Here is a 7232-nt window from a genome sequence, read left to right on the forward strand (position 1 = left end):
TCTAATCGCCAGTACATTATATAAGTAGGAAAGAAACCCAAAAGCTTAAAGCACCTGGTATTCCTAGGCAGTCTCTCATCCAAGTACTAACCAGACCTAAGCCTGGTAAGATTCAGAGATCGGGCATTGACTCTTTTTTTTTTTTTTTTTGCAAGATTATTATATAAATCGTGAAATTTTCCAAAAAGTTTAAAGCACCTGGTATTCCCAGGCAGTCTCCCATCCATGTACTAACCAGGCCCAAACCTGCTAATATTCAGAGATCGGGCATTGACTCTATTTTTTGGCAAAATTATTATATACTAAGTGAAAAGTTTCCAAAAAGCTTACAGCACCTGGTATTCCCAGGCGGTCTCCCATCCAAGTACTAACCAGGCCCAAACCTGCTTAGCTTCCGAGAGCAGACGAGATCGGGCATAACCAGGTTGGTATGGCCGTAAGCGAAGACTGCTGCAACGATAGGGCTATTTAAAGACCAGCCCATCTAATTGTCAGTACATTATATAAGTAGGAAAGAAAACCCAAAAGCTTAAACCACCTGATATTCCTAGGCAGTCTCTCATCCAAGTACTAACCAGACCTAAACCTGCTAAGATTCAGAGATCGGGCATTGACTCTTTTTTTTTTTTTTTGCAAGATTATTATATAAATCGTGAAATTTTCCAAAGAGTTTAAAGCACCTGGTATTCCCAGGCAGTCTCCCATCCATGTACTAACAGGCCCAAACCTGCTAATATTCAGAGATCGGGCATTGACTCTATTTTTTGGCAAAATTATTATATACTAAGTGAAAAGTTTCCAAAAAGCTTACAGCACCTGGTATTCCCAGGCGGTCTCCCATCCAAGTACTAACTAGGCCCAAACCTGCTTAGCTTCGGAGAGCAGACGAGATCGGGCATAGCCAGGTTGGTATGGCCGTAAGCGAAGACTGCTGCAAAGAGAGGGTTATTTAAAGACCAGCCCATCTAATCGCCAGTACATTATATAAGTAGGAAAGAAAACGCAAAAGCTTAAAGCACCTGGTATTCCTAGGCAGTCTCTCATCCAAGTACTAACCAGACCTAAGCCTGGTAAGATTCAGAGATCGGGCATTGACTCTTTTTTTTTTTTTTTTTTTGCAAGATTATTATATAAATCGTGAAATTTTTCCAAAAAGTTTAAAGCACCTGGTATTCCCAGGCAGTCTCCCATCCATGTACTTACCAGGCCCAAACCTGCTAATATTCAGAGATCGGGCATTGACTTTTTTTTTTTTTTTTTTTTGGCAAGATTATTATATAAATCGTGAAATTTTCCAAAAAGTTTAAAGCACCTGGTATTCCCAGGCAGTCTCCCATCCATGTACTAACCAGGCCCAAACCTGCTAATATTCAGAGATCGGGCATTGACTCTATTTTTTGGCAAAATTATTATATACTAAGTGAAAAGTTTCCAAAAAGCTTACAGCACCTGGTATTCCCAGGCGGTCTCCCATCCAAGTACTAACCAGGCCCAAACCTGCTTAGCTTCCGAGAGCAGACGAGATCGGGCATAACCAGGTTGGTATGGCCGTAAGCGAAGACTGCTGCAAAGAGAGGGCTATTTAAAGACCAGCCCATCTAATCGTCAGTACATTATATAAGTAGGAAAGAAAACCCAAAAGCTTAAAGCACCTGGTATTCCTAGGCAGTCTCTCATCCAAGTACTAACCAGACCTAAACCTGCTAAGATTCAGAGATTGGGCATTGACTCTTTTTTTTTTTTTTTTTTGCAAGATTATTATATAAATCGTGAAATTTTCCAAAGAGTTTAAAGCACCTGGTATTCCCAGGCAGTCTCCCATCCATGTACTAACAGGCCCAAACCTGCTAATATTCAGAGATCGGGCATTGACTTTTTTTTTTTTTTTTTTGCAAGATTATTATATAAATCGTGAAATTTTCCAAAAAGTTTAAAGCACCTGGTATTCCCAGGCAGTCTCCCATCCATGTACTAACAGGCCCAAACCTGCTAATATTCAGAGATCGGGCATTGACTCTATTTTTTGGCAAAATTATTATATACTAAGTGAAAAGTTTCCAAAAAGCTTACAGCACCTGGTATTCCCAGGCGGTCTCCCATCCAAGTACTAACTAGGCCCAAACCTGCTTAGCTTCGGAGAGCAGACGAGATCGGGCATAGCCAGGTTGGTATGGCCGTAAGCGAAGACTGCTGCAAAGAGAGGGTTATTTAAAGACCAGCCCATCTAATCGCCAGTACATTATATAAGTAGGAAAGAAAACCCAAAAGCTTAAAGCACCTGGTATTCCTAGGCAGTCTCTCATCCAAGTACTAACCAGACCTAAGCCTGGTAAGATTCAGAGATCGGGCATTGACTCTTTTTTTTTTTTTTTCTTTTTTTGCAAGATTATTATATAAATCGTGAAATTTTCCAAAAAGTTTAAAGCACCTGGTATTCCCAGGCAGTCTCCCATCCATGTACTAACCAGGCCCAAACCTGCTAATATTCAGAGATCGGGCATTGACTTTTTTTTTTTTTTTTTTTGGCAAGATTATTATATAAATCTTGAAATTTTCCAAAAAGTTTAGAGCACCTGGTATTCCCAGGCAGTCTCCCATCCATGTACTTACCAGGCCCAAACCTGCTAATATTCAGAGATCGGGCATTGACTCTATTTTTTGTCAAAATTATTATATACTAAGTGAAAAGTTTCCAAAAAGCTTACAGCACCTGGTATTCCCAGGCGGTCTCCCATCCAAGTACTAACCAGGCCCAAACCTGTTTAGCTTCCGAGAGCAGACGAGATCGGGCATAGCCAGGTTGGTATGGCCGTAAGCGAAGACTGCTGCAAAGAGAGGGCTATTTAAAGACCAGCCCATCTAATCGTCGGTACATTATATAAGTAGGAAAGAAAACCCAAAAGCTTAAAGCACCTGGTATTCCTAGGCAGTCTCTCATCCAAGTACTAACCAGACCTAAGCCTGGTAAGATTCAGAGATCGGGCATTGACTCTTTTTTTTTTTTTTTTGCAAGATTATTATATAAATCGTGAAATTTTCCAAAAAGTTTAAAGCACCTGGTATTCCCAGGCAGTCTCCCATCCATGTACTAACCAGGCCCAAACCTGCTAATATTCAGAGATCGGGCATTGACTCTATTTTTTGGCAAAATTATTATATACTAAGTGAAAAGTTTCCAAAAAGCTTACAGCACCTGGTATTCCCAGGCGGTCTCCCATCCAAGTACTAACCAGGCCCAAACCTGCTTAGCTTCCGGAGAGCAGACGAGATCGGGCATAAGCCAGGTTGGTATGGCCGTAAGCGAAGACTGCTGCAAAGAGAGGGTTATTTAAAGACCAGCCCATCTAATCGTCAGTACATTATATAAGTAGGAAAGAAAACCCAAAAGCTTAAAGCACCTGGTATTCCTAGGCAGTCTCTCATCCAAGTACTAACCAGCCTAAACCTGCTAAGATTCAGAGATTGGGCATTGACTCTTTTTTTTTTTTTTTTTGCAAGATTATTATATAAATCGTGAAATTTTCCAAAAGAGTTTAAAGCACCTGGTATTCCCAGGCAGTCTCCCATCCATGTACTAACAGGCCCAAACCTGCTAATATTCAGAGATCGGGCATTGACTTTTTTTTTTTTTTTTTTTGCAAGATTATTATATAAATCGTGAAATTTTCCAAAAAGTTTAAAGCACCTGGTATTCCCAGGCAGTCTCCCATCCATGTACTAACCAGGCCCAAACCTGCTAATATTCAGAGATCGGGCATTGACTCTATTTTTTGGCAAAATTATTATATACTAAGTGAAAAGTTTCCAAAAGCTTACAGCACCTGGTATTCCCAGGCGGTCTCCCATCCAAGTACTAACCAGGCCCAAACCTGCTTAGCTTCCGAGAGCAGACGAGATCGGGCATAACCAGGTTGGTATGGCCGTAAGCGAAGACTGCTGCAAAGAGAGGGCTATTTAAAGACCAGCCCATCTAATCGTCAGTAACATTATATAAGTAGGAAAGAAAACCCAAAAGCTTAAAGCACCTGGTATTCCTAGGCAGTCTCTCATCCAAGTACTAACCAGACCTAAACCTGCTAAGATTCAGAGATTGGGCATTGACTCTTTTTTTTTTTTTTTTGCAAGATTATTATATAATCGTGAAATTTTCCAAAGAGTTTAAAGCACCTGGTATTCCCAGGCAGTCTCCCATGCATGTACTAACAGGCCCAAACCTGCTAATATTCAGAGATCGGGCATTGACTTTTTTTTTTTTTTTTTTTTTTTTTGCAAGATTATTATATAAGTCGTGAAATTTTCCAAAAAGTTTAAAGCACCTGGTTTCCCAGGCAGTCTCCCATCCATGTAGTAACCAGTCCCAAACCTGCTAATATTCAGAGATCGGCATTGACTATTTTTTGGCAAAATTATATATACTAAGTGTAAAGTTTCCAAAAAGCTTACAGCACCTGGTATTCCCAGGCGGTCTCCCATCCAAGTACTAACCAGGCCCAAACCTGCTTAGCTTCGGAGAGCAGACGAGACCGGGCATAGCCAGATTGGTATGGCTGTAAGCGAAAAATGCTGCAAAGAGAGGGCTATTTAAAGAGCAGCCCATCTAATCGCCAGTATATTATATAAGTAGGAAAGAAAACCCAAAGCTTAAAACACCTGGTATTCCTAGGCAGTCTCTCATCCAAGTACTAACCAGACCTAAACCTGGTAAGATTCAGAGATCGGGCATTGACTCTTTTTTTTTTTTTTTTTTTGCAAGATTATTATATAAATCGTGAAATTTTCCAAAAAGTTAAAGCACCTGGTATTCCCAGGCAGTCTCCCATCCATGTACTAACAGGCCCAAACCTGCTAATATTCAGAGATCGGGCATTGACTTTTTTTTTTTTTTTTTTGGCAAGATTATTATATAAATCGTGAAATTTTTCCAAAAAGCTTACAGCACCTGGTATTCCAGGCAGTCTCCCATCCAGTACTAACCAGGCCCAAACCTGCTAATATTCAGAGATCGGGCATTGACTCTATTTTTTGGCAAAATTATTATATACTAAGTGAAAAGTTTCCAAAAAGCTTACAGCACCTGGTATTCCCAGGCGGTCTCCCATCCAAGTACTAACCAGGCCCAAACCTGCTTAGCTTCCGAGAGCAGACGAGATCGGGCATAGCCAGGTTGGTATGGCCGTAAGCGAAGACTGCTGCAAAGAGAGGGCTATTTAAAGACCAGCCCATCTAATCGTCAGTACATTATATAAGTAGGAAAGAAAACCCAAAAGCTTAAAGCACCTGGTATTCCTAGGCAGTCTCTCATCCAAGTACTAACCAGACCTAAAGCCTGGTAAGATTCAGAGATCGGCATTGGACTCTTTTTTTTGTTTTTTTTTTTTGCAAGATTATTATATTAAATCGTGAAATTTTCCAAAATGTTTAAAGCACCCTGGTATTCCCAGACAGTCTCCCATCCATTGTACTAACAGGCCCAACCTGCTAATATTCAGAGATCGGGCATTGACTCTATTTTTTGGCAAATTATTATATACTAAGTGAAAAGTTTCCAAAAAGCTGTACAAGCACCTGGTATTCCCAGGCGCGTCTCCCTCCAAGTTACTAACTAGGCCCAAACCTGCTTAGCTTCGGAGAGCAGACGAGATCGGCATAGCCAGGTTGGTATGGCCGTTAAGCGAAGACTGCTGCAAGAGAGGGTTATTTAAAGACCAGCCCATTCTAATCGCCAGTACATTATATAAGTAGGAAAGAAAACCCAAAAGCTTAAAGCACCTGGTATTCCTAGCAGTCTCTCATCCAAGTACTAACCAGACCTAAGCCTGGTAAGATTTCAGAGATCGGGCATTGACTCTTTTTTTTTTTTTTTTTTGCAAGATTATTATATAAATCGTGAAATTTTCAAAAAGTTTAAAGCACCTGGTATTCCAGGCAGTCTCCCATCATGTACTAACAGGCCCAAACCTGCTAATATTCAGAGATCGGGCATTGACTTTTTTTTTTTTTGGCAAGATTATTATATAAATCGTGAAATTTTTCAAAAAGTTTAAAGCACCTGGTATTCCCAGGCAGTCTCCCATCCATGTACTTACCAGGCCCAAACCTGCTAATATTCAGAGATCGGCATTGACTCTATTTTTGGCAAAATTATTATATACTAAGTGAAAAGTTTCAAAAAGCTTACAGCACCTGGTATTCCCAGGCGGTCTCCCATCCAAGTACTAACCAGGCCCAAACCTGCTTAGCTTCCGAGAGCAGACGAGATCGGGCATAGCCAGGTTGGTATGGCCGTAAGCGAAGACTGCTGCAAAGAGAGGCTATTTAAAGACCAGCCCATCTAATCGTCAGTACATTATATAAGTAGGAAAGAAAACCAAAAGCTTAAAGCACCTGGTATTCCTAGGCAGTCTCTCATCCAAGTACTAACCAGACCTAAACCTGCTAAGATTCAGAGATCGGCATTGACTCTTTTTTTTTTTTTTTTGCAAGATTATTATATAAATCGTGAAATTTTCCAAAATGTTTAAAGCACCTGGTATTCCCAGGCAGTCTCCCATCCATGTACTAACCAGGCCCAAACCTGCTAATATTCAGAGATCGGCATTGACTCTATTTTTTGGCAAAATTATTATATACTAAGTGAAAAGTTTCCAAAAAGCTTACAGCACCTGGTATTCCCAGGCGGTCTCCCATCCAAGTACTAACTAGGCCCAAACCTGCTTAGCTTCGGAGAGCAGACGAGATCGGGCATAGCCAGGTTGGTATGGCCGTAAGCGAAGACTGCTGCAAAGAGAGGGCTATTTAAAGACCAGCCCATCTAATCGCCAGTACATTATATAAGTAGGAAAGAAAACCCAAAAGCTTAAAGCACCTGGTATTCCTAGGCAGTCTCTCATCCAAGTACTAACCAGACCTAAGCCTGGTAAGATTCAGAGATCGGGCATTGACTCTTTTTTTTTTTTTTTTTTTTTTGCAAGATTATTATATAATCGTGAAATTTTCCAAAAAGTTTAAAGCACCTGGTATTCCCAGGCAGTCTCCCATCCATGTACTAACCAGCCCAACCTGCTAATATTCAGAGATCGGCATTGACTCTTTTTGGCAAAATATTATATACTAAGTGAAAAGTTTCCAAAAAGCTTACAGCACCTGGTATTCCCAGGCGGTCTCCCATCCAAGTACTAACCAGGCCCAAACCTGCTTAGCTTCCGAGAGCAGACGAGATCGGGCATAACCAG

The 7232-nt window shown here is 40.7% G+C and overlaps 10 non-coding genes and 2 pseudogenes across 10 annotated transcripts; all 12 read right to left on the reverse strand.

Annotated features, from left to right (window-relative positions):
• Window positions 1-323: 323 nt before the first annotated feature.
• Window positions 324-442, reverse strand: LOC113083811 (5S ribosomal RNA). The gene has a single exon (XR_003283427.1). It is a non-coding gene; the product is annotated as a 5S ribosomal RNA (ribosomal RNA).
• A 362-nt stretch (window positions 443-804) lies between these two features.
• Window positions 805-923, reverse strand: LOC113083776 (5S ribosomal RNA). Its single transcript, XR_003283403.1, has one exon. It is a non-coding gene; the product is annotated as a 5S ribosomal RNA (ribosomal RNA).
• A 514-nt stretch (window positions 924-1437) lies between these two features.
• Window positions 1438-1556, reverse strand: LOC113083812 (5S ribosomal RNA). Its single transcript, XR_003283428.1, has one exon. It is a non-coding gene; the product is annotated as a 5S ribosomal RNA (ribosomal RNA).
• Window positions 1557-2063: 507 nt separating this feature from the next.
• Window positions 2064-2182, reverse strand: LOC113083777 (5S ribosomal RNA). The gene has a single exon (XR_003283404.1). It is a non-coding gene; the product is annotated as a 5S ribosomal RNA (ribosomal RNA).
• A 516-nt stretch (window positions 2183-2698) lies between these two features.
• Window positions 2699-2817, reverse strand: LOC113083834 (5S ribosomal RNA). The gene has a single exon (XR_003283450.1). It is a non-coding gene; the product is annotated as a 5S ribosomal RNA (ribosomal RNA).
• Window positions 2818-3181: 364 nt separating this feature from the next.
• Window positions 3182-3302, reverse strand: LOC113083793 (uncharacterized; annotated as a pseudogene).
• A 507-nt stretch (window positions 3303-3809) lies between these two features.
• On the reverse strand, window positions 3810-3928 carry LOC113083813 (5S ribosomal RNA). The gene has a single exon (XR_003283429.1). It is a non-coding gene; the product is annotated as a 5S ribosomal RNA (ribosomal RNA).
• A 508-nt stretch (window positions 3929-4436) lies between these two features.
• On the reverse strand, window positions 4437-4555 carry LOC113083790 (5S ribosomal RNA). Its single transcript, XR_003283416.1, has one exon. It is a non-coding gene; the product is annotated as a 5S ribosomal RNA (ribosomal RNA).
• A 507-nt stretch (window positions 4556-5062) lies between these two features.
• On the reverse strand, window positions 5063-5181 carry LOC113083825 (5S ribosomal RNA). Its single transcript, XR_003283441.1, has one exon. It is a non-coding gene; the product is annotated as a 5S ribosomal RNA (ribosomal RNA).
• A 990-nt stretch (window positions 5182-6171) lies between these two features.
• On the reverse strand, window positions 6172-6290 carry LOC113083826 (5S ribosomal RNA). Its single transcript, XR_003283442.1, has one exon. It is a non-coding gene; the product is annotated as a 5S ribosomal RNA (ribosomal RNA).
• Window positions 6291-6650: 360 nt separating this feature from the next.
• Window positions 6651-6769, reverse strand: LOC113083778 (5S ribosomal RNA). Its single transcript, XR_003283405.1, has one exon. It is a non-coding gene; the product is annotated as a 5S ribosomal RNA (ribosomal RNA).
• A 362-nt stretch (window positions 6770-7131) lies between these two features.
• LOC113083801 (uncharacterized) lies at window positions 7132-7232 on the reverse strand (annotated as a pseudogene).

This window comes from Carassius auratus, unplaced genomic scaffold (assembly GCF_003368295.1).
Source record: "Carassius auratus strain Wakin unplaced genomic scaffold, ASM336829v1 scaf_tig00039390, whole genome shotgun sequence".
In the NCBI taxonomy this organism is placed as follows: domain Eukaryota; kingdom Metazoa; phylum Chordata; class Actinopteri; order Cypriniformes; family Cyprinidae; genus Carassius; species Carassius auratus.